The 27,679-nt window shown below is 41.3% G+C and overlaps 1 long non-coding RNA gene across 3 annotated transcripts; it reads right to left on the reverse strand.

Annotated features, from left to right (window-relative positions):
• Positions 1 to 5,885: 5,885 nt before the first annotated feature.
• Positions 5,886 to 9,873, reverse strand: LOC122932075. 3 transcript variants are annotated; one of them, XR_006388274.1, is made up of 4 exons: positions 9,863 to 9,873; positions 9,522 to 9,562; positions 8,377 to 8,435; positions 5,886 to 7,609 (listed from the first exon to the last, which is right to left on the reverse strand). It is a non-coding gene; the product is annotated as an uncharacterized LOC122932075 (long non-coding RNA). The 3 variants fall into 3 exon arrangements; XR_006388273.1 differs by lacking the exon at positions 9,863 to 9,873 and having other exon boundaries at positions 9,522 to 9,855; XR_006388275.1 differs by lacking the exons at positions 8,377 to 8,435; positions 9,863 to 9,873 and having other exon boundaries at positions 9,522 to 9,855.
• Positions 9,874 to 27,679: the final 17,806 nt, after the last annotated feature.

Below are 27,679 nucleotides of genomic sequence, written 5' to 3' on the forward strand. Positions count from 1 at the left end.
ACGGATCCGCTTGAAGATGACACCATATGTCTCAATCTTCAAGCAAGTCTGAACGGATCCGCTCAGGCTACTTTCACACTTAGAATTTTTTCTAAGTTATAATGCAGACGGATCCGTTCTGAACGGATGCAAACGTCTGCATTATAGGAGCGGATCCGTTTGATGAAACATCAGACGGACCCGCTCCGAACGCTAGTGTGAAAGTAGCCTAAGGGTGTATCGGAGTGCCTCTTCCTTGTAATTTTTGGCAGGACTTGCACTTTATATACACGTAAATATTCAGGAAAAAAAAAGTTTTCTATAAATTTTTCCTCTAAAATCGATTTTTCCCCTTGCTTTTGTGCGTATTATTGTCATTATGTAAAAGCGGCGTACTATTCGGACAACATAGTTCCCATCAGCAACCAGCGAGTCCAAGATGCATCCATACATCCTCCCCATGCTGTTACAGAACCATTTCGGTGGTGTTACCTACAATTTCTGACATTTTCTTATGAACCAGGCACCCTCCCCTCTTCAGAGCAGGGAGTACCTGGTTTAATGCTCGGATTCTCCCCTTGACTTCCATTATACTCAGGTGCTCAGTAGAGCACCCGAATATCATAATGTGTTCGGTTCGAGCCCCCGAGCACCCGAGCACTAGGGTGCTTGATTAACACTAGTGATAACTCCTATTTCTCAGTGCCTATCTTTGTCGCTCACAAGCCGATTTTGTGACACATGCTTGGACTACTGTAACATTCTGCTCTATGGCCTATTATCTAGCACCTTTGCATCCCTCCAATCTTTCCTCAATTCTGCTGCCTGTTAAAGTCATCTTCTCGCTATTTTCTCCACTGCCTCTTTCCTCTGCCATTACTTTCACTGGCTTCTCATTGCCCAGCAAATTCAGTTCAAAATGCTAATAACTACGTATATGACTGTCTACAAGTCCCTGCCTTAGTGTACTTTCACACTTGCGGCAGAGGATTCCGGCAGGCAGTTCAGATGCCGGAACTGCCTACCGTATCTAGCAATCCGGAAGCAAACGGATGCATTTATGAGACGGATCTGGATGCGGATCCGTCTCACAAATGCATTGCAATAGCGGATCTGACTCTCCGGCATTCCGGATCCGGTATTAATTGTGTGCATTTTTAAAGGTCTGCGCATGCGTAGACTGGAAAGCCGGATCCGTTTTACCAGAACACTTAATGCTGGATCCGGCACTAATACACTTCAATGTAAATTAATGCCAGATCCAGAATTCCGGCAAGTGAACATTTTTGGCTGGAGAGAAAACTGTAGCATGCTATGGTATTTTCTCTGTCCAAAAAATCCTAATGCTCTCCATTCAGAATGCATTAGGATAAAACTGATTTTTTTTCTGGTATTGAGCCCTGAGGACAGAACTCATTACCGGAAAACTTTAACGCAAGTGTGAAAGTACCCTTACATCTCTGACCTGCTTTCCCGATACATCCCCACATGTAGTCTCAGATCCTCATAGGACCTCCTCCTCTGTTCTCCTCTCATCTGTTCTTCACACAATCAACTAGATTTCTCACGTTCATCCTCCATACTCTGCAACTTGCTACCCCAGCACATCAGACAGGCAGGGTGCTGTGGGGGGGGGTCACTGTTAAGGAGGTGTAATGCTGTGGAGGTCCCTGTTAAGGGGGCAGGGTGAGGTGGAGATCACAGTTAAGGGGACAGTGTGCTGTGGAACTCACTGCTAAGGTAGAGCATTGTGCAGGTAATTGTTAAGAGGGGGCGAGGTGCAGTGTAGGGCACATTTAAAGGGGAAGAGTGCTGTTGAGGTTACTGTTAATGGGGTGGGGTGATGTGTAGTGTTAATCGCAAATATTCTAATCGCAAATTTTTATTGAGAATATTGGCACTTCGAGAATTTGCTAATATCTAGAATATAGTGCTATATCTTTGTAATCGCGAATATTCTAGATTTTTTTCTTCAGTACCCATGATCCCTCACTGCTTCTTGCTGGTGGGCCACTGAGAAGGACTTTATGAGTAGTGTTGACTTTATGACTTTATGAGTAGTGTTGATTGTGAATTTTCATATCGCAAATTTGTATTGCAAATTTTTAGCACAAATTTTCCGATTGCTAATTTTTGCAATCAAGAAAATAATGACTGGAGATAACAAATTCTCAAATTCATGAATATATGATGAATCATCACCCAAATATTTGCAAAATATAGCAAATTCGAATATTGCCCCTGCCGTTCATCACTGGTGATGTGGAGGTCGCTGTTATGGGCATGTGTTGCTGTGGAGGTCACTGTAAAAGGGGCAGGGTGCTGTGGAGGTCACAGTTAAGGGAGCAGAGTGTGGTGGAAGTCACTATGAAAAAAAAGGAGGTCACTGTTATGGGGGTAGGGTGCTGTAGAGGTCACTGCTAAGGGGGCAAAGCACTGTGGAGGTCACTGTTAAGGGGGTGTGGTGTTATTGAGGTCACTGTTAAGGAGGTGGGGTGCTGTAGAGGTCACAGTTAAGGGGCAGGGGCACTGTGGTTGTCACTGTCAAAGGGGCAGAGCACTGTAGAGGTCACTGTTAAGGCAGTGGGGCCATGTGAAGGTTACTGTTGAGGTTCTGGGCACTGTGGAGGTAACTATAGGGTATAGTGCTCTAGAGGTCATTGTTTAGGTGGTGGCACCCTATGGTAGTTGCTGTTAAGGGGATGGGGTTCTTTGGGGGTCACTGTTAATGAGGTGTGGCACTGTTGAGGTAACTGTTAAGGTGGGTGGGGCTTTGTGAAGGTAAGTGTTAAGGGGGTCCTGTGAAGGTCATTTTTTTTTAAGGGGGCATGGTGCTGTGGAGGTCACTGTTATGTGGGCAAGGTGCAATTAAGGTTGCTGTTAAGGAGGCAGGGCGCTGTGGAGGTCACTGTTAAGGATTTATGCTGCTATAACAGTCACAGTTAAGGGGCGGAGTGCTGTAAAGATCACTGTTAGGCCTCTTTCACACTACAGTATTTTGCGTTCCGTATACGGTCCGTTTTTTGCGTTCCGTATACGGTCCGTATACGGAACCATTCATTTCAATGGTTCCGCAAAAAAACGGAATGTGTTCCGTATGCATTCCGTTTCCGTATTTCCGTTTTTCCGTTCCGTTGAAAAGATAGAACATGTCCTATATTTGGCTGCAAATCACAGTCCGTGGCTCCATTCAAGTCAATGGGTCCGCAAAAAAAAACGGAACACATACGGAAATGCATCCGTATGTCTTCCGTTTCCGTTCCGTTTTTTGCGGAACCATCTATTGAAAATGTTATGCCCAGCCCAATTTTTTATATGAAATTACTGTATACTGTATTTGCCATACGGAAAAACGGAACGGAACAACGGAAGCAAAAAACGGAACAACGGATCCGTGAAAAACGGAACGCAAAACACTGAATTCTACATACTGTAGTGTGAAAGAGGCCTTAAGGAGTCAGGGTACTGATGAAACCACATTTAAGGGGAAGGTGCGATGGAGGTCATGTTATGGCTACAGTTAGTAAAATAAACAGTGTGTAACTCCTAGGGTATATAGGGCTACTAGCATTTTCCCTGTAAAAGAAAAAAATTAGGGCATGGATTGGCCTCCTGAGCCACTTTGGAACAAATCAAATAAACACACAAAGAAACCAACACTTCTTACTCAGGCAGTGTGGGGTAAATTTTCTAGCATTACTAAATAGAACTGTTGTCTTTATGATGTTCATGCACTTATGATTTGGGCTTAAAAAAACTGGATCAAAGAACCTGAATGTGTGGCCATACCCTAGCACAGTGATGGCTATCCTTGGCACTCCAGCTGTGGTAAAACTACAACTCCCAAGATGCCCCCCCTTGCTTGGCTGCTCTCAGAACTCTCGAAATAAATGGAGCATGCTGGGAGTCGTAGTTTCACCACAGCTGGAGTGCCAAGGTTAGCCATCACTGCCCTAGCACTCTTGTGGAAGTTTTCTCACTGGCAGAGACTCAGAGGATTATATGAAAAAACTGTGTGAAGGTGATGTTGCACACATTTTTTACAGCCATTACAGATACATTTCTGTAGCCAAATTCAGAAGTAGATTCAGCAGTAAAGAGAAGTTTAAAGCTTTCCTTCATATTTCTCATTTCCTTTCAAGCCACTTCTGGGTTTCACTAAAAAAAACTGTATCAAAAACTGCCACAAAAGCTGTGTGTGACACCACCCTCAAAGGTGCATAACTACTGATGTCAATTAAAAGGGTTATGCCACAAAAAAATATTATTATGCTTTACATAGTGAATTTCAAACCAAACTTTTTGCTATATTTTATTTTTTGCAATAATAATATTGTAAGGTGTTTTCTGTACAATACAATTTCCTTTCTGCTAGTGCTCCCTGTTGTGTCTTCTGTGGTTGAAATTCTGGTCCACTTTCTCCACTTGCTCCCTCCCTCCTTTCGGTGCTGACAATGATTTCATAGAAAAGCAGGTGAAGCAGCCCAGTCACTATTTATTCATTCATTCATTCATTCCTACTTCTAAATTCTTCCACTTCTAAATCTGACACCCAGGACCCCACCTGATCAGCTGTTTTGAGAAGGCAGTGGTGCTGCTGTGAGTACCACAGCCTTCTCTCTGCTTTTCCTAGGCCAGTGACATCAAGTTCAAAGTTCACATGACAAAGGAGCAGCTCAGCTCACAAAGCACAGTGCCCTACATTGTATATTGGCTGTGCATGGCATTACAGCTCAGTCTCATTCATTTGAATACTTCATTTTTTTTTTTTAAATATATATATATATATATATATATATATATATATATTAGTGCATGACGGCTTTTATGTCTACATGATTTTATTTATTTTTCCTTATACTGAAATGTAAGTAAGTGTAAGTAAAGGAAGATGAATGAGTACCAAACATATAGAAATGGGGATATATCCTCTATTGACTAAATTACTTTATTATATTGTGTTACAGTGTGAGCCTTTTCAGTCTACTACCATTATTAAAATCAACCACCAAACAGCAAACCTATCTTCTCTTCAGATTCAGGGAATCTGTCATCAGTTTTTATTGTGATATTTGACCTTTTTACTAGCTGAAGGCTGGGTACAGGTACAGCAGTACTAACTTACCTTTTGTGGAGTTTTTATCAACAGGAGTGGTGTGAATATAAAGTTTCATTCTGCCTAATTCTACTTCTTCAAGTGCCTAAGAGGCAGAGATTCACAGTGAAGTTCTCTCTGCATTGAGCTGCTTCATAGTTCCTCCACTCTGTTCACAGTGCCAGCTGTAGCATCCAAACTGGAGACCACTACAGCTGTCGATCAGTGCAGACCACAGTGAAACTCCGCCTCCAAGACCAGAATCTGGCAGAATAAAAATTTATATTCTTACTACTGTGGATCCCTAGGCTCTACCTAAGGGTTCATGCACACGGCTGTTGCCAGGCCATGCCTTTATTGCGGCCCACAAACAGCAGGTCCACAATATACGGGCACCGGCCATGTGCACACCACATCACGGATGCGGACTAATTTACTTGAATTGGTCCACAATCCGGAAGGTGCTGTGCGGAACACAGACACAGAACCCCACGGAAGCACTACAGAGTGCTTCTGTGGGGCTTCTTTCTGTGTCTTTAAACCACAAAAAAATAGAACTTTGCCCATGCATTGGGAACTTCAAATTGCATGAAGCCTAATGATGTTAGCAGTTTAGGATTGTTAAAACTGCTGATGGATTTCCTTTTATATATTGCAATTTTACTCTAAACCATGCACACATACTTATAATTTTAAAATAAATGAGTCAGGTGTCTAACCTACTGTAGATACTAGCAAATTTACTATCACTGAGTGTCCATTGCTGCTATTAATAAGAAAAAGGTAAGCAGATAAAAAAGTATGAAGATAGTGGACTTCAATAAGTGACTTTATTGAATAGAAAGATTCCAGATTCCATTTATTACCTTCCAATTGCCCCATCATAGTGAAGAAAATGTCACAAACATTGTATGTACAGGTATGCTTGCTTCTTAGCTTTTTTCCTGTACAATTTAATCCAGTGGTTGATGAAATAAATATTTTTTTTCAGTCTTGGATCAGCTTTCATTGTAGATTGTGCAGACATTGTTACATGCCTGTTGTGCTTCACCCCACTGAAATCTGATTATGTATGAGACAGACTCCGGTGGAATGAAGGACAGCAGAACATGTGGATTATTCACTAAATCGATGAACTGATCTGTTGTCATAAAATTAGGAAAAAGAACACATAGCACATAGTAATATTATTAATAGGAAATGGCAACCAGGGTATCCTATATACAAAGCCTGGAAGGGGTTAATTATTGACATACCGGGTCTTGATAGTTAGGACTCTTGAGCCTCTTGCTATGGAAAACTCTAAATTTTTTACTTCCATAGCAAGAAGGTAGGGCTTGTCTTGCCTTATACAGTGTATGCACTTACATGCATTCGCTAGTCATATGAACAATGATTTGTATACGTAACAGTAGTAAAAGATTATACAGATCTTAAAAGCCAATCACAGCAATAAGGGGTGTGTCTTACTAACAATCTAGAAAACAATCACAAAAAAATCTAGAATACATGATTGTATCACATTTATTATGTGATTTAGACACTTTTTGTGCATTACGTAACTAGAGGCTGTAGTTTAGCAGGAAACTGGTAACAAAATTGTGCAAAAATGTTACACCAATAGATGGTGCAAAGTTGGGTAAAAGGGATTTAAAGATGCACTAAATGTATGATCAGCATTAATCCCTTTGATAAATCTGGTGCATCTTTAGAATTGCAGTGGATTTGTCACCAAGGGTTTTACAGTCTCAGGAAATTGGATAACATTATCTTTGCAAGATTAGGGTCAAATATTCAACAAATCCACTGTGGGATCACTGCAAAATTTGTAGTGCAAATTCCACTGTGGAAAATCTGCACCGTGTGGTCATACTCCCAGTTTAACAGTAAACTTAAACTAAAACTATTAGTAAATGTTCTCAAATCTGTTTGTTTAAGATTGAAAAATGTAGGCTGTGTGGAAACAGGGGACGGATGGGATTAGGGACAGGGAATGATGTTAGTGATGGCTTTGTGCAGCACTACAGAACAGGTTGATGTTATATAAGAAATAAATATTTAATTGCTTTGTCTTTTCTATCCCACAAGTTTAATAGTTTGCAAGAAATTAAGACAAAGATACATATGATAAAAGTGAATCGAATATTTGTACTTTATAGTTGGCTGCTTTTTCTTATCTGTATTTCTGGTCACTGAGGAATAAGTGAAAGATTTATAGATCAGGTTATTTTTTATTTTTTTGCATAGCTTGTACAACACAAACCGTGCTCTTGGTAATATTCATTGCCTTGCCCTTTTATCTGTCAGGGCTTGTTTTCGCTAAGTACACTTGAATCACCACCATATATGGAGGAGAACACACCTGGAGATCTGGATTCCACAGCACAGTCTGGGCCTATCTGAAAGTTTTCTGTCTTCTGGACATGTCTTAACCAGTCTTCACACAACAAACAGTTTACATCTCATGATCACACAGTGACTTAGGAATGAGTAAAAATAGCTGGAGGCAAGAGTCATCCTGAAGATCTTTGAAGGCTGTGATGTGGGGGGAAAAAAAAAGTTGCCACCATGTTTTTTATTTGCATACAAGTTCTTTAACTTTTTTTTTTTATCACTTTAATGAATGCAAGTCTCTCACTTATTTTGATCTAGTATAGATGTTGTGTGCTTAATAGGTATATTAATTGTTATAATGTTATATGACTCCATGCCAACTTATTACTGTATGATAGTGTTCTAACACAAAAGCTCATAATTTAAGGAGGGGTACTTTGGATCTTAGGGGTGGGGAAAATGAGACTATAACTCAGTTAGTATATGAGGCTATACGCACAGTTGGTATAGCAGACTGCAATTTTTGTGCAAAGGGAAAAGTCATCCCTAACAACTGTTAAGAAGCTGATGAGACAGCTTAGGACTGTATTACATGAGCAGATTATCTGACCAATCATTGGTCAGATGGCCTATTTCAAACACAGATATTTTCTTATACACACTAATTATTGGTCTGATTGGACAGAAATTGGTCAGATAATCTGTTGTAATACAGCCCTTATGTGTTTGATTTCAATGCACAACTCTACTTAGTTTTAAACCTCTCAATCACTGCTCGCTTTTCATAGACTGATTTAACATTCTTATTTTGCTCATTTACTTTAAGAGTAATATTAGGATGAAATGATTTATCTGCAAAGATTTCACACTTTATATACCTAAAAGTAATGGTCCATTCAATGGTGTCCTAAACTCTTCTAATGTATAAATATGCAACGTATTACTTCATGTAGTGCTACAGGACTCACATTAGTTGTAGGAAGCAATATCAGCTTCATTCATTGTTGAATTTCATTATGCAGGCATGCTAAAATGATATCAATAATATCTTTACAATTATGTTATTAGCAGATACTTTTAAATATCTACAAACTATATATTAAAGTGAATATGTGGCAGACCTTTTAATATTGTAATATTATAATATGATTTATGGAAAGTTTTAGCATGAAGTTTAAAAAGTATGAAAGGCTCAGGCTCCTTGGACTCCATATTCAGTATGCGACTTCTACTACAAAGCTTCTATCCATTATAAGAACTATACAGTGAGGTCCTATGCTGATTATGGATCCTAGAAGCTAGACTATGCTCTAGGTTTTTCTGTCTGGACTGTATGCGAAGCAAAGACTGCACAGTCCATACTCCTCTATGCTTGAAACAATAAGTCCAGACATATTAACTCCTGCCACATAGTTTGGGTCATGTATGAATAGCACAAACTATACACCTGACAAAATGTTCAAAGCAGTTGTATATTTGTCATACATAAGAAACTCTCTCCTTGGGCTGACTTTGGTGCTATGACAAAGTTACCTACTACTTACAACTTAATAGATATAAAGTGGTATGCAGTGATTTGGCCCAGCCCCTATAAAAAGGGAACCTTCTTCAAAACAGCTTAAACAAGTGGTGGATCTTTTATAAATGACCTTCATCATTTTGGATGAAATTAATGATAGTTTTACCTTCCACAGTCCTTCTTACATCACCACTTCTATATATTATTTATACCTTGAGGAACATTTTAATAAAACAAGAAAAATCTAGTCGTCAATTTCAAACCAATTCAGCAGAAAATTCAAACCAATTTTGTGCTGAATAGTACAGGAATTTTATGGCCTGCAGCAACGTCAACCTTACTTTTCATCTAAACAGCGGTCAGCTAGGTAAACCTACATATATACATGTTTAACAGTAATTCGATGTGCTGTGTGTCCAAACACTAGGACATCTTTTGACAGATTTTAAATGCTCTACCGGGCAATGTTCCTCCTCTGTAATGTATGTTTTCACCTGGGAATGCCAGTGTTAATATTTTCATTCATCGGAAATCTTTCTGTGTGCAAACAATCTAAAAAAAAAAAAAAAAAAGCTGAGAACATTTGCTACTTACCTTTCCATTGAGACAAATGATCCAGTGGTTGTGCATTCTTTCTAAGTAGATAAAGTGCTAAGATAAGAGACAAGCATGATACAATACAAAGAGCACATAAAAGCTACATAGCAAAGCAGTGAAATGTAAATCACCCTATTTAGTGCAGGGAAAGGGAATTTAGTTGTAAAGAAATTGAAAAGAGATTTAACCAAGGTACAGACTGTTCCTTCAACTAGTATAAAATAAAGATGTGGATACAGAAAACACAAACTTATCTAAAGTTGTGAGGAGTTAAAGTGAGGTAAAAGGAAGTAAAACAAATATAAATATCTACAGAAAGTACAGAGTTGGATGCTTACTGCAAGAGTGATCTGCCCATTTGAAGCTCAAGGCTTTTTGTATTCCTCCTTAAGGTAAAGTTGACAGACAGGATGAGGTGGCCTATCAGAACATGTGTGTGTCAGAAAGGGTGTTACCAGGTGTTGCTTACCTCAGGGCGTGTAAATGATGCACTCATCAAGAACCACACCCAAGTACTGGGAAGATTATTCAGACATTTTAAGGAATTCTTTCTGGAGTGAAGAGATTTACAATTTGCAGATGGTGCAGTATTTGGTTTTACGTGTTTGTTCACATGCTTGTATTGATGTCCATTGATACTTACACTTGGTTAGATCATATCTAAGTATAACTAGTACAGTAGAACAAATGTTTAAGTCACTTTATTCTTCTCCATTGTATCCTTCTCCCTAAAGTTGTCATGGATTTGGACAGGACTGGTTACCATCTACTTTGTATTATGCCCCCCCCCCCCCAAAAAAAAAAAAGAAAGAAAAAAAGAAAGAAAGATTGGGCATGTTGGATTTCAATACGCTTTACCCTCTTATTTGCGGGTTATATAACCCACTGCTAGAGGAGTTTGGCAACTGCTTAAGCCACACTTTCAAATGAGAACATATGCCTGCTTGATTGGAAGTGTAGGAAGTGTATATCAAACTTTCAAAAGTTGTCCAATCTTGTGGCCCTGATCATAAAAAAAGCAGACTGGTGCCATTGCTCCATTCTAAGTCCCCATGGGACCAGGAACTGGCTAGCAATGTAGGGATAACAGCAATAATATGAATTATGGTACTTATGCTCTATGCCTTCAAAAGTCTCTTTCTGCAGAACCCAAGGCTGGCATTGAAGTTCTTAGTAGAGGTTGCTGTGATTCCTGGCCTGAAATACCGTAGATAAATATCTACAGATTTAGACATTCTGGAGGTCAGATTAAGACTTCGTGCACATATCCATGGCCATATTTCATTCCATAAACTACAGATCTGCAAAATATGGATAACTCCCATAGTTTCAATGTGCATCACTTGCACACCAGATCTCAAACAGTTAGGCGTTGAGAGAAAACCATGGACACTACACAGATACCATGGCCATTGGTAGGAGATGTTCTAGAAACCCCCTAACCCCTTATGCTGATGACTGCATTATCACACATCTTGTTTGTGCTTCCCATCTACTGTCATCTTCAAACTGCCTCTTTCAGTTTTAACATTTTCTATCCCCATCCTCAAGAAGCTTACTCTTGGTTCATATTGCCCTGGTTACTAACTCTCTATCTCTAGTCCAGATTTTATTTTGTAAACTTCTTTTGTGTAATTGTATCTGCTCAGTTATCTCTCTTCTAGCACTTTAATGGACCTCTTGCATTCCACTGAAACAGCCCTAACAAAAGTTTCCAGTGATCTCTAAGGGTTTGGTTTTCAGCCCTTATTTTACTCTTGTACACTTCCTTCTGTGAAATTTGTTTCCTGAGAAAAATCTGCACATGTCTATTGGCACTGCTCTGTGTTCTATATATTCAAAGTCTTACATTCTCCTTCTGTTATATGGATCTGTAATAGAGGCATAGAGACTACCATGGGCCTATTCTGTACATCTATATATAGGAACATCGAGACCTTTTCTCTTTTATTTATATGAAATCCTAGGTACTGTAGCCTAGGAGCACTGACACTACGGAATACCTGTTTCATAGACAGACTATGCAATGGCTTGTCAGGTACTTACAGATTAATAGGTTGTAGGACTTAATATTAAGGCTGTTTGATCACTTTTTATTAAAAGTTTTTGAGGAGATGAAGCAATTTTTTATGCCATTATGGTTATCATATGAGATAAATACATTTTATATTTTAATACCTTGAGCATTTTAGGATGCTGCAATGCTCATAATTAGAGATGAGCGAATTTCATATTTTTAAGTTCTTGTGCGAGTTTGTGTTGTGGTATTTACTGAATTGTATTATAAATTGCATTACCACAGACAATAACGCAATTCCATGACGGAATGCATAACGGAATGCCTTTACAGGCATTCCATTATTCATTCCATCATAATAGAAGTCTATGGCCTGCATGACGAATCGGTCCGGTTTATGTTATGCAGGAGAGGACTCCAGAATAACGTAAACCGGACGGATCTGTTATGCAGGCCATAGACTTCTATTATGATGGAATAAATAACAAATACCTCTAAAGGCATTCCATTATGCATTCCATCATGGAATTGCGTTATGGTCCATGTTAATGGAATCCATAAATCAATTCAGTAAATACCACAACACGAACCTGCACATGAACTTCAAAATATAAAATTTGCTCATCCCTACTTATGATATTTATTTTTTTATTGTTTATTTATCTTTATTCATAAGTTACCATAGAGACTTGAACATGGGAGCCTATGGGAGTTCCATTACATTGCAGGGCTCATTTTATCTATATTGCTACTTTCTACATAACTGACATATGGATCTTATCTATTTTTTATTATTCAGAAGATGCATAGTTAATTTTATTGAATACATTTATTTTTCTTACAATTATAAATCACTATATTAATTTTACACAAATATACAAAAGGTATGCATTTATACGTTTTACAATGTGTTCAGATTAATAATATGTACAGATGAGCAGATCAATTGTAAATAAATCAGAATAATTTAGAATTTCCCAAAAATTGGATTCCAAAATGAGCTGAAGTTTTTGATTCATGCAAATTGATGAAAATGGCATCTGCCATTTTGCATATCAGTACAGTGGTGAAAACAGCAGGGAAGGGAAGATGAAGATAGATGATCACATGACTCTGGGTGGGAACCTCACCAGTAGGCCTGCCAATCAGCTTCCGCCGATCAGGAGGAACAATATAGATACTGTATGAGTCATTGGCAGATCTGAATGGAAATAACATTTTGGAAAACTAAGCTGTATCTGAAATACTTACTCCATCTTGTACTATTACAAAATCTCATTCTGTAGAACTTAGCCTTAGCCTTAGATGTGTCATGATTTATAGATGTAGGCGTATAGTGGCTAGAATAGCACAAAGAAAGCGCACTATAGGGTAGTATGTTCCAGTTAATTAAGACTGGTTGATAGAACAAAAAAATGGAGGCTCACCTTAAAGAGTTGTGCTATCAATAGGCACAACTCTACTGTAGGTTTATCAAACTTGTGTGTCCATTTGTCGGTTTATGCTGCTGTAGTATCCAAAACTTCTGGAGGAGATGCCCAGTCTACCCCAAAGGCAATGTAGTACAGACATATCAGGATAGAGATGTGGCACAATAAACCGGGCCAGGACACTCACATGAAGAATAATACCTTCAAAAGTGTCCACTGGCCAAATGGAAGGAGTGCTGATCCAGGGACAGAATCTCTGAAGCCCTCAGGAACTCAGGAAGTTATTATTCTTCATGTGAGTGTCCTAGCCGGTGTTTATTTGACCACATCGCTATCCGGATATATCTCGATGTGTCATGAGGCAGGTTTTACTTACATTACCCTTAGTCACTGGAATGTACCAAATTACATGGCATCTGATTGTAGAAAAAAACAAAACAAAAAAAAAAAAACTTTACAAGCTCATTTGTATGACAGTTACTATACATATATCTCCCAATCTCTCCATACACTTGCATGTTTGGCTTTGCTGAACATTCATGTGTTCTGAATAGGAATTGAAAGTTAATAAGCTCCTATGCACATTAGATGGTCAGCTGTGCCCACAAAAAGTGTCAGAATGAGACATCATTCATCTAACACTTATGGTTGGGTTAAAGGGAAAATGTAATCAGAAAATTACTTGTTTAAATCATATGTTTAAAGAATTTGGGTAATATTTTAAATTGTCCATGTCTATATCTATACTGAGCAAAAATATAAATGCAACACTTTCGGTTTTGCTCACATTTTGCATGAGATAAACTGATCTGAAACATTTTCTACATATAAAAAAGACCTATTATTAGTGACCACTTCTCCTTTGCCGAGATAATCCATCCCACCTCACAGGTGTGGCATATCAAGGTGCTGATAAGACATCATGAATATTGCACAGATGTGCCTTAGACTGCCCACAATAAAAGACTGTAAAATAACAGTTTGATCAACAGCACAATGCCACAGATGTCGTAATGTTTGAGAGAGTGTGCAACTGGCATGCTGACTGCAGGAATGTCTACCAGAGCTGTTGCTCGTGCAATGAATGTTCATTTATCTACCATAAGCCATCTCCAAAACTGTTTCAGATAATTTGGCAGTACATCCAACCGGCCTCACAACCGCAGACCACGTGTAACCACACCAGCCCAGGACCTCCACATCCCGCGTGTTCACCTCCATTATCATCTGAGACCAGCCACCCAGACATCTGCAGCAACAATCGGTTTGCATAACCAAAGAATTTCTTCACAAACTATCAGAAACCGTCTCAGGAAAGCTCATCTGCATGCTCGTCTTCCTCATCGGGGTCTGGACCTGACTGCAGTTCGTAACCAACTTGAGTGGGCAAATGCTCACGTTCAATGGTGTCTGGCATGTTGGAGAGGCATTCTGTTCACAGATGAGTTCCGGTTTTCACTGTTCAGGGCAAATGGCAGACAGCATGTGTGGCGTTGTGTGGGTGAGCGGTTTGCTGACGTCAACGTTGTGGATTGAGTGGCCCATGGTGGCAGTGGGGTAATGGTATGAGCAGGTGTATGTTATGGACAACGAACACAGGTGCATCTTATTGATGGCATTTTGAATGCACAGAAATACCATGACAAGATCCTGAGGCCCATTGTTGTGCCATTCATCCATGACCATCACCTCATGTTGTAGCATGACAATTCATGACCCCATATTGCAATGATTTGTACACAATTCCTGGAAGCTGAAAACATCCCAGTTATTGCATAGCCAGCATACTCACCGGACATGTCACCCATTGAGCATGTTTGGAATGGTCTGGATCGGCGTATATGACTGTGTTTTCCAGTTCCTGCCAATATTCTGCAACTTCGAACAGCTATTAAAGAGGAGTGGACCAACATTCCACAGGCCACAATCAACAACCTGATCAACTCTATGCGACAGAGATGTGTTGCTGTAACGGGGTGCCGAAGGAGCACTCTGTCTCCCATCAGCCGCAGACCTGCTGCTTAGCTTCAGGAGCGAGGATCTGTGTTTGACCTCGTTCCCAGGGCCGCTTTGCTAGCTGGGAGGCTCCCTGCTCCTAGGTCTGCCTTGAGAGCCGAGCTGATCACTCGGTGCTCGACTGGTCGGTCTGTCGGTCATGTGTGACGCTGGCCACGTCACATGACCCTCACTCCCCACTATAAATACAGGCAACCTGCTGGCCACAGGTTGTCTGTTTATTTAGGTTCCTGGCATTTGTTGGATACCTGTATACTTTCCTGATCCTGTTCCCTGACAATCCTTTGCCTGCTTATCCTGTACTGCACATCATTCCTGGTATTTTGACCTCAGCTTCCACCTGACTATTCTTTGCGGACTCCTTTGGTACTTCTCGACTCTCCTGGTATTTATGACCCAGGCTTCTCCTGACCATTCTTTGCTTATCCCTCTGTACTGCATTGTCCTCTTGGTTTTGAACCGGTCCGTTCACTATCCATTATTTGTCTTGTCTGTCCTTCCCGCATGTATCCTTAGTTAGGGACTGCCGTTCAGTTGTCCCCTGTCATCAGGACTCGTGAGGCAAGTAGGCAGGGCCAGGGGTGAGGGTGAAGTGCAATGGTCACTATCCTCCCCCTGTGTGTGTGTACGTGACCATTACAGTTGCACTGCGTAAGGCAAATGGTGGCCACGCCAGATACTGACTAGTTTTCTGACCCCCTCCAGTAAGGCAAAACTGTGCACATTTCAGAGTGGCCTTTTTTGTGGGCAGTCTAAGGCACACCTGTGCAATATTCATGCTGTCCAATCAGGACCTTGATATGCCAGAAATGCTCACTAACACAGATTTAGACAGATTTGTCAACAATATTTGAGAGTAATGGATATTTTGTGTATGTAGAAAATGTTTCAGATCTTTGAGATCATGCAAAATGGGAGCAACCAAAGTGTTGTGTTTATATTTTTGCTCAGTGTATATATAAAAAAAAAACAAAAAAAAACTGCAGTTTTTGCAGTGGCCACTGAGCCTAATAATAGGTGTCACTTCTTGGTCTGTACAGATCATTCTATTATTATAGCAAAGATTAGAATGGCAGATATCACCTTATAAATGACACAGAATCCACCATTAACAATTGGTGATTGCTAAAACTTATCTACTCCCTCCTGAGAAGGTGTCCCAAAAAAGTCAATGAGTTGACTTCAATTTATTGTGTCTAGAGCCAATCATGTCTTCTGTAAAGCATATATCTAAATGTTCTCAAAGAGTTACTAAACTTAGGCTACTTTCACACTAGAGATGTCGCGAACATGCGCAAACGCAAATTTCTGCAAATGTTCGCGAACGGGCGAACCGGGCGAACCGCCATTGACTTCAATAGGCAGGCGGATTTTAAAACCCACAGGGACTCTTTCTAGCCACAGTAGTGATGGAAAAGTTGTTTCAAGGGGAATAACACCTGGACTGTGGTATGCCGGAGGGGGATCCATGGCAAAACTACCATGGAAAATTACATAGTTGACACAGAGTTGGATTTTAATCCATAAAGGGCATAAATCACCTAACAATCCCAATTTTTTTTTTGAACAACATGGTTTAAAATATCCAGTGTGTGTATACGATCAGGTATGATGTTGTATCGATCAGGTAGTGTAAGCGTTACACCCGCTTCACAGACATTGACAGACCAAACTCCCCTTTTAATGCACCGCAAACAACCGCAAACAGTCCATTTGCACAACTGCATACCTCCCATTTGCACAAGGTTGGATACCAAGCTAGCCATGTCCCGTTGATGTCATTAAAGGTTTCTTCCTCCAACCAGCCACGTACAACACCAAGAGTCCCCGAAAGGTGAATTGAATTGATTTTTTGAACGGGGAGATGGTTAAAAAAAACGCTGGCTCCCTCCCCTTTGTTTGAATCCAAGGTTACTGTGTCTGCGCCGTGCAATTTACTGTCACACCCGATATGAGTGGTATTTTCTGTAGTACTATTCTCATCAGTTTAATCCCTGTTACGTGACGTCCCCAATCTGGGGTACATTTATTAAATTGATTTTTCGAACGGGGAGATGGTTAAAAAAACGCTGGCTCCCTCCCCTTTGTTTGAATCCACGCCACGGTCACTGCGTCTGCACCGTGCAATTTACTGTCACACCCGATATGAGTGGCATTTCCTGTAGTTCTCTCTTTTGATCAGTTTAATCCCTGTTACGTCCCATATCAGAGTGGAATTGCCTTTTGTGGGAACCGGGAGATGGAAAAAGCAGCTTGGTCGGTCCTCTTACTCCCAAGTTGGGGCACTGCACGTGCACGGAGCAATGTGCTGTGACACCCTATATGAGTGGTGTCTTAACTAGTCCTATTCCTATCAGTTTAATCCCTGTTACATCCCCTAATGGCATGGCTGTGATTGGCCAGTGCAGCATGTGACCTAGCCTCTATATAAGCTGGAGTCACGTAGCGCTGCACGTCACTCTGCTCTGATTAGTGTAGGGAAAGGATGCTGCTGCTGGAGAAGGAGAAGAATAGGAAATAATCTTTAATCAGAAGTGCTTGTTAACTCAGCGATCTACATAGATTTTGTTTTGTGGGTGCAGTGCACAATCTTTTTACCCTGCCCTGAGCGCAGAGACACAGAAAAATAATTTTTACCCATCTGTTAGTTAGGTGGGCGTCGGCAGCCATTTTATGCAAGTTCAGTGCAACAGCACAGCATATGTGCCCTTGTGACAGTGAAATACAAGCTTCAAATACTGCAATTATATTCTGAGTAAAAAATAAAAAAACACCAATTTTTGGCAATATCCTTCATCTGGTGCCTTTGCAGCATTTGTCAGTGTGAAATGCAAGCTTGAAATGCTGCAATAATTTTCTGGGTTTGAAAAAACTGAAATGTTTGGAAAACACTAAATTGGCGGCCTTTGCTGCATCTGCCAGTGTGAAATGCACACGTTCGATACTGCTGTTATATTTTTATAAAAAAAAAAACACACCAATTTTTGGCAATATCCTACATCTGGTGCCTTTGCAGCATTTGTCACTGTGAAATACAAGCTTGAAATACTGCAATAATTTTCTGGGTTTGAAAAAACCGAAATTTTTGGAAAAACACTAAATTGGCAGCCTTTGCTGCATTTGTCAGTGTGAAATACACACGTTCGATACTGCTGTTATATTTTTATTTAAAAAAAAAACAAATTTTGGGCAAAATTCTAAATTTACAGCCTTTGCTGCATCTGTCAATGTGAAATACAAGCTTGAAATACTGCAATTATTTTCTGGATAAAAAACAAACAAAAAACAAAACAAAAAAACATTTTTGCCAATACCCAACATCTGGGTCCTTTTCATCATTTGTCAGTGTGAAATATAAGCTTGAAATACTGCCATGATATTCTGTTATAAAAAAAAAAAAAAAACACCCGATTTTTTATAAAAAAAACACCCATTTTGGGCAAAATACTAAATTTGTGGCCATTGCTGCATCTGTCAGTGTGAAATGCACGCGTTAGATACTGCTGTTATATTCTGTTATAAAAAAGAATTGGGGTCAAAATACAAAATTTGCAGCCTTTGCTGCATCTGTCAGTGTGAAATACACATGTTAGATAATGCTGTTATATTCTGTTATTTAAAAAAAAACACCAATTTTTGGCAAAATACTAAATTTACGGCCTTTGCTGCATCTGTCAGTGTGAAATACAAGCATGAAATACTGCAATAATATTCTGGGTTTAAAAAAACACCCATTTTTGGCAATTTCCTACACCTGGTGCCTTTGCAGCATTTGTCAGTGTAAAATACTAGCTTGAAATACTGCAATAATTATCTTCTTTTTTTTTTTAAACACCCATTTTTGGCAATACCCTACATCTGGGGTATATGCTGCATTTGTTAGTGTGAAATACAAGCTTGAAATACTGCAATAATATTCTGGGTTAAAAAAATACACATTTTTTGCAATATCCTACATCTGGTGCCTTTGCAGCATTTGTCAGTGTGAAATACAGTACAAGCTTGAAATACTGCAATCATTTTCTGAGTTTGAAAAAACAAACATTTTTGGCAAAATACTAAATTTGCAGCCTTTGCTGCATCTGTCAGTGTGAAATACACACGTTAGATACTGATGTTATATTCTGTTATTAAAAATACACCCATTTTGGGCAAAAAACTAAATTTGCGGCCTTTGCTGCATCTGTCAATGTGAAATACAAGCTTGAAATACTGCAATAATTTTCTGGATAAAAAAATAAATAAAATAATAACATTTTTGGCAATACCCAACATCTGAGGGCCTTTTCAGCATTTGTCAGTGTGAAATATAAGCTTGAAATACTGCCATAATATTCTGTTATTAACCGCCTCCGGACCGCCTAACGCAGATGTGCGGTCTGGAGGTGGCAGCCTTGTGCAGAGTGACGCATATACGCGTCATCTTGCGAGAGCCGAGACTTCCTGTGAACGCGCACACACAGGCGTGCGCGTTCACAGGAACTGAAGGTAAACGAGTGGATCTCCAGCCTGCCAGCGGCGATCGCTGGCAGGCTGGAGATGTGATTTTCTTAACCCCTAACAGGTATATTAGACGCTGTTTTGATAACCGATCCATGTATCCGTGGATCCGTAAAAATCATACAGACGTCTGAATGCAGCCTTACAGGGGGGTGATCAATGACAGGGGGGTGATCAATGACAAGGTGGTGATAACCCCATATAGACTCCCTGATCACCCCCCTGTCATTGATCACCCCCTGTAAGGCTCCATTCAGACATTTTTTTTGGCCCAAGTTAGCGGAAATATTTTTTTTTTGTTTTTGTTTTTCTTACTAAGTCTCATATTCCACTAACTTGTGTCAAAAAATAAAATCTCACATGAACTCACCATACCCCTCACGGAATCCAAATGCGTAAAATTTTTTAGACATTTATATTCCAAACTTCTTCTCACGCTTTAGGGCCCCTAAAATGCCAGGGCAGTATAAATACCCCACATATGACCCCATTTCGGAAAGAAGGCACCCCAAGGTATTCTGTGAGAGGCATATTGAGTCCATGAAAGATTGAAATTTTTGTCCCAAGTTAGCGGAAAGGGAGACTTTGTGAGAAAATACAAAAAAAAAATCTATTTCCGCTAACTTGTGCCCAAAAAAATATATTCTATGAACTCGCCATGCCCCTCATTGAATACCTTGGGGTGTCTTCTTTCCAAAGTGGGGTCACATGTGGGGTATTTATACTGCCCTGGCTATTTAGGGGCCCTAAAGCATGAGAAGAAGTCTGGGATCCAAATGTCTAAAAATGCCCTCCTAAAAGGAATTTGGGCACCTTTGCGCATCTAGGCTGCAAAAAAGTGTCACACATCTGGTATCGCCGTACTTAGGAGAAGTTGGGGAATGTGTTTTGGGGTGTCATTTTACATATACCCATGCTGGGTGAGATAAATATCTTGGTCAAATGCCAACTTTGTATAAAAAAATTGGAAAAGTTGTCTTTTGCCAAGATATTTCTCTCACCCAGCATGGGTATATGTAAAATGACACCCCAAAACACATTCCCCAACTTCTCCTGAGTACGGCGATACCAGATGTATGACACTTTTTTGCAGCCTAGGTGGGCAAAGGGACCCACATTCCAAAGTGCACCTTTCGGATTTCACCGGTCATTTTTTACAGATTTTGATTGCAAACTACTTCTCACACATATGGGCCCCTAGAATGCCAGGGCAGTATAACTACCCCACAAGTGACCCCATTTTGGAAAGAAGACACCCCAAGGTATACCGTGAGGGGCATGGCGAGTTCCTAGAATTTTATATTTTTTGTCGCAAGTCAGTGGAATATGAGACTTTGTAAGGAAAAAAAAAAAATCATCATTTTCCGCTAACTTGTGACAACAAAAAAAATTCTAGGAACTCGCCATGCCCCTCACAGAATACCTTGGGGTGTCTTCTTTCCAAAATGGGGTCACTTGTGGCATAGTTATACTGCCCTGGCAATTTAGGGGCCCAAATGTGTGAGAAGTAGTTTGCAATCAAAATGTGTAAAAAATGGCCTGCGAAATCCGAAAGGTGCACTTTGGAATATGTGCCCCTTTGCCCACCTTGGCTGCAAAAAAGTGTCACACATGTGGTATCGCCGTACTCAGGAGAAGTTGGGCAATGTGTTTTGGGGTGTCATTTTACATATACCCATGCTGGGTGAGATAAATATCTTGGTCAAATGCCAACTTTGTATAAAAAAATTGGAAAAGTTGTCTTTTGCCAAGATATTTCTCTCACCCAGCATGGATATATGTAAAATGACACCCCAAAACACATTCCCCAACTTCTCCTGAGTACGGCGATGCCAGATGTGTAACACTTTTTTGCAGCCAAGGTGGGCAAAGGGACCCACATTCCAAAGTGCACCTTTCGGATTTCACAGGTCATTTTTTACAGATTTTGATTGCAAAGTACTTCTCACACATATGGGCCCCTAAATTGCCAGGGCAGTATAACTACGCAACAAGTGACCCCATTTTGGAAAGAAGACACCCCAAGGTATTCCGTGAGGGGCATGGCGAGTTCCTAGAATTTTTTATTTTTTGTCGCAAGTTAGTGGAATATGAGACTTTGGAAAATAAGAGAAATGAGGGGGCACACTCAAGAGGGATCACTGGATAGAGTATAGATAATTGTGTTTATTAATATTTTAAGAACATACCCTTAAAAACATTAAAACATACATAAGAAAACAAAAAGTGCAAGATTTCACTGGTAATATTAATCTCAGTGAGAGTTCTTACCACAGGGGTGTAGGATTGAGGCCTGTGACGTTAGAGTAATAGTGTCAGCCCTATGGATCAGTCCTAGTGGAGCGCTGATGATGTTAATGTCTCTTTATCCAGTATGCTGAGTATGTAGCAGTATGTATCAAATTGGAGACTGTGCTCCCGTACTTAGCAAGATGTATAGCCGGTTGGAGACTATGCTCCCGTACTTACAGTCTCTTGTCGCTTGCGATATTTCCGATCACCCCTCCTGACTGAATCCTCACAGCATTGATGTTTTAGGTTGCCGTATACTCACAGCGTCCCGTGCGGTGTGTTCGGTCAAGACGTGGCGTCCCACGTGACCTAGTAGTTTGGGGTGCCGGCTAGACGCTGAGCTGACGTCACTGGATTAGAGTTGCACTGACGTCAGTAACGTGCGACTCGTGCTCCGATTTGATGCAGGAGAAAGATCTCATATAGCGATGTCTTTAAAGTATAGATGCTTCTTGTTTTTTCTTGGAATCCACGCTCACTCTGTCTCTGCCAGACGCGTTTCTGGGTCATACACCCCTTCCTCAGTGGCCACTGAGGAAGGGGTGTATGACCCAGAAACGCGTCTGGCAGAGACAGAGTGAGCGTGGATTCCAAGAAAAAACAAGAAGCATCTATACTTTAAAGACATCGCTATATGAGATCTTTCTCCTGCATCAAATCGGAGCACGAGTCGCACGTTACTGACGTCAGTGCAACTCTAATCCAGTGACGTCAGCTCAGCGTCTAGCCGGCACCCCAAACTACTAGGTCACGTGGGATGCCACGTCTTGACCGAACACACCGCACGGGACGCTGTGAGTATACGGCAACCTAAAACATCAATGCTGTGAGGATTCAGTCAGGAGGGGTGATCGGAAATATCGCAAGCGACAAGAGACTGTAAGTACGGGAGCATAGTCTCCAACCGGCTATACATCTTGCTAAGTACGGGAGCACAGTCTCCAATTTGATACATACTGCTACATACTCAGCATACTGGATAAAGAGACATTAACATCATCAGCGCTCCACTAGGACTGAGCCATAGGGCTGACACTATTACTCTAACGTCACAGGCCTCAATCCTACACCCCTGTGGAAAGAACTCTCACTGAGATTAATATTACCAGTGAAATCTTGCACTTTTTGTTTTCTTATGTATGTTTTAATGTTTTTAAGGGTATGTTCTTAAAATATTAATAAACACAATTATCTATACTCTATCCAGTGATCCCTCTTGAGTGTGCCCCCTCATTTCTCTTATTTTCCATTATTTCTTCTGGGTCCTGAGGGTAGGACCTGAGGGTGAGCACCTATCCATACGCAACGGGTGTGAGCCGCTGTACGTTATACGTTTTTTCCGAATATGAGACTTTGTAAGAAAAAAAAAAATCATCATTTTCCGCTAACGTGACAAAAAATAAAAAGTTTTATGAACTCACTATGCCCATCAGCGAATACCTTAGGGTGTCTACTTTCCGAAATGGGGTCATTTGTGGGGGTTTTCTACTGTCTGGGCATTGTAGAACCTCAGGAAGCATGACAGGTGCTCAGAAAGTCAGAGCTGCTTCAAAAAGCGGAAATTCACATTTTTGTACCATAGTTTGTAAACGCTATAACTTTTACCCAAACCATTTTTTTGCCCAAACATTTTTTTTTTATCAAAGACATGTAGAACAATAAATTTAGCGAAAAATTTATATATGGATGTCGTTTTTTTTGCAAAATTTTACAGCTGAAAGTGAAAAATGTCATTTTTTTGCAAAAAAATCGTTAAATTTCGATTAATAACAAAAAAAGTAAAAATGTCAGCAGCAATGAAATACCACCAAATGAAAACTCTATTAGTGAGAAGAAAAGGAGGTAAAATTCATTTGGGTGGTAAGTTGCATGACCGAGCAATAAACAGTGAAAGTAGTGTAGTGCAGAAGTGTAAAAAGTGGCCTGGTCATTAAGGGGGTTTCAGCTAGCGGGGTTGAAGTGGTTAAAAAAACACAAATTTTTGGCAAAATACAAATTTTGTGCCCGTTGCTGCATCTGTCACTGTGAAATACATGTGTTAGATACTGCTGTTATAAAAAAAAAAAAATTTGGGTGCAAAATACAAAATTTGCGGCCTTTGCTGCATCTGTCAGTGTAAAATACACATGTTAGATAATGCTGTTATATTCTGTTATAAAAAAAAATATATATTTTGGGAAAAAATACTAAATTTGCGGCCTTTGCTGCATCTGTCAGTGTGAAATACACACGTTAGATACTGCTGTTATATTGTTATTAAAAAAACACCCATTTTGGGCAAAATACTAAATTTATGGCCTTTGCTGCATCTGTCAGTGTGAAATACAAGCATGAAATACTGCAATAATATTCTGGGTTTAAAAAAACACCCATTTTTGGCAATTCCCTATACCTGGTGCCTTTGCAGCATTTGTCAGTGTGAAATACAAGCTTGAAATACTGCAATAATTATCTGTTGTTTTTTTTTAAAACACCCATTTTTGGCAATATCCTACATCTGGTGCCTTTGCAGCATTTGTTAGTGTGAAATACAAGCTTGAAATACTGCAATAATATTCTGGGTTAAAAAAAACTCAAATTTTGGGCAAAATGGCAAAAAGGCAAAAGCCTTTGCTGCATCTGCCAGTGTGAAATACACACGTTAGATACTGATGTTATATTCTGTTATTAAAAATACACCCATTTTGGGCAAAAAACAAAATTTGCGGCCTTTGCTGCATCTGTCAATGTGAAATACAAGCTTGAAATACTGCAATAATTTTCTGGATAAAAAAACTCAAAAAAAATTTTGGCAAGAATTTTTGTACAATCACTCAGAATTGAGAAAGCTCGTTGGAAGAACGAGTGAAACGTTTTCAAGAAATCTACAGTACGTCCAGTTGCCTTGATTTATTCTTTACAGATATTTTTGGCAATACCCAACATCTGGGGCCTTTTCAGCATTTGTCAGTGTGAAATATAAGCTTGAAATACTGCCATAATATTCTGTTATTAAAAAAACACCAATTTTTGGCAAAATACAAATTTTGTGGCCGTTGCTGCATCTGTCACTGTGAAATACATGCGTTAGATACTGCTGTTATATTCAGTTATAAAAAAAAAAAAAAAATTGGGAGCAAAATACAAAATTTGTGGCCTTCGCGTCGTGCTTCTTTCATCAGTCCGTTCCGTCACTTCTGGTGTTCCCTGCCTACGTCACTTCCGGGTAAGTCACGGCTCTCCAGCTTCCTCGGCCGGGGGCAGCGTTCGTCCGGCATGCCTGGCTGGGTTCGGCCGGTCTTCCTTCCTCCTTCAGCTCCTGGGGAGCCTCAACGCAGCGTGCGATTTTCTTGTTTTCTGTTTAGGGTTTCGGCAGGACCGGCATCCACGGCACTTCAGGTAGGGCTGACTGCTCCCGCTGGGCTCGGTTTGTGGCACTCCATGTCAAAGCCGCGCTGCTCTGTGGTCTCATCGTTTCCTCTGATGTAGTTAACTCCAGGCAGGTTGGGTGGGTCATGGGGTTGATTACTTTACATTGGGCAGTGGGATGCAAAGGCAGCCCATGGCATGGATGGGGTCCGCAGCAGTGCTCAGGTGGCACTCTGACCCATGCTCTGGGACTGGGCTTAAGGTGGAAGTGCTGCCGTACACTTCAAGGAGATCTCCGGTTACCTGGAGACCGGCATCTCCGCTTGGCTGACACATATGTGGGGGAGGGCGGGATGTCCCTTAAACGGGTCCTTCCCTTCCCAGGTGGAGATGCTGTTTTCCAGTTGTCTAATGTACCATTTCGGGCTCAGGGCTTACTTTATGAGCTTGTTGTCTATACCTGGGTGCTGATAATTTTTTTCCAAAATGAACAGGGCTGCAGTACCGTCTGATATCCAGTCTTACCGTTCAGCCAAGTAGCTGCTCATCAGCTTCCTGAATTTCTTCAGGTATGACGCATATGTCATTTTTTCTGTTTTCCATGCTTCTCGTCTCGCTCTCACACATCATCTGTAGTCTCCCTGGATCGCCCAGGCTCGTTCTGTCTCTATCATCCTGGATCACCCAGGCTCGTTCTGTCTCTATCATCCTGGATCACCCAGGCTCACGCTGCCTCTGTCATCCTGGATCGCCCAGGCTTGCTTTGCCTCTGTCAACCTGGATCGCCCAGGCTCGCTTTGTAGCTGTCTTCCTGGATCACCCAGGCTAGCTTTTGTCTCTGTCATCCTGGATCGCCCAGGCTCGCTCTGTCTCTGTCATCCTGGATCGCCCAGGCTCGCTCTGTCTCTGTCATCCTGGATCGCCCAGGCCCGCTCTGTCTCTGTCATCCTGGATCGCCCAGGCTCGCTCTGTCTCTGTCATCCTAGATCGCCCAGGCTCGCTCTGTCTCTGTCATCCTGGATCGCCCAGGCTCGCTCTGTCTCTGTCATCCTGGATCGCCCAGGCCCGCTCTGTCTCTGTCATCCTGGATCACCCAGGCTCGCTCTGTCTCTGTCATCCTAGATCGCCCAGGCTTGCTCTGTCTCTGTCATCCTGGATCGCCCAGGCTCGTTCTGTCTCTGTCATCCTGGATCGCCCAAGCTCGCTCTGTCTCTATCATCCTGGATCACCCAGGCTCACTCTGTCTCCGTCATCCTGTATCGCCCAGGTTCGCCCTGTTTTTGTCATCCTTGATCGCCCAGGCTCGCCCGGTCCCTGTCATCCTCCTTCGTCCACTCACGTTCCGTCTAGGCCCGCCTGAGCACGTCGGGTCCACTTAGACAGACGCTTTCACCAGTTTGTCTTCTACCTTCATCTCCAGGGTAAATTTTCTGCCTGATTCACCCGGGTATTCTCCTTGGCCAGTGTCCACCTGAATCGCTCAGGTCCACGTACTGGCTGTCTTTTTCTAATATTACCCAGACATTAGCCACCATCAGGGACCATCTTAGTTCTACCTCATACCTGTCCGGTACCTTTTCTGAAATCTCTCAGGACATTTAACAGCCCGGCACCTGCCTGAATCACTCAGGCCCATGTCTCCACCATGTCGCTCGGGTCACCTTTCTGTCACGGCACGTGCACGTCCAGGATCACCCAGCTCAGGTACTTCATCCTGAGTCTCTCAGGACGTCATTTAATTCACCCAGGTCCATTCAGCTGGTCACCAGATTCGTTTTAGTTCCTCTTGTCACCAAATCACCCGACCCCGTCCTCGGCACATCCCGGCCCTCTTTTTCCCGGCACTCCGCATCTTTGGCTTGGGTCCTCCCTCTCGTTCATTTTTCACCACACTCATCCTTCCTTGCTCCCCGGCCACAGTCCTCCTTCCCTCTTCTTCTTTCTCTTCCCGGCTCTCCTAGTGGTGTGGTGTTTATTTGTGGCTATCTATTCTTGTGTCCACAGGTGCTTTTTCCGTACTGCCTCCAGTACCCCCTTGTAAAACATACCAGTCCTGTTATTGGACTCACCAGTTCTGCGCAATTCGGGTAGGATTACATTTCCTTCACGTCTCTTTCCTCATTTCATGACGTTTCTTTCTTTTATAAAAAAAAAAATATATATATTTTTTATTTTTATTGGCTTTTCCTTTACAGGTTCAAGATGTCCCAACCATCCGATATTGAGGACAACTTCTTGGGTCCCGGTTCATCGGTTTCAGGGCACGTCGGTAGCCCATCGCTAAGGCGTTGGACCGTCCCCAAACTTATTGCAGAGTTGAATAAGAGGGGTATTCCCCATCCAGCTTCAGCTCGGAAGGCGGAGCTCTACCGCCTTCTGAGGACGGAGACGGGGAGCTGCAATTCACAGTCCTCCCTCTCATCTATCCAGTTATCACTGAACCAGCTGCAAGCCACCATCAGCGGCCTGGTTGGTTCTTTGGCGGATGTCCAATCCAGAGTGACCGAGCTAAAGTCACGTGGCCTAGAAGATTTCCCGGCTGCGGTTACTGC

The sequence above is a fragment of the Bufo gargarizans genome, chromosome 3 (genome assembly GCF_014858855.1).
Source record: "Bufo gargarizans isolate SCDJY-AF-19 chromosome 3, ASM1485885v1, whole genome shotgun sequence".
NCBI lineage: Eukaryota > Metazoa > Chordata > Amphibia > Anura > Bufonidae > Bufo > Bufo gargarizans.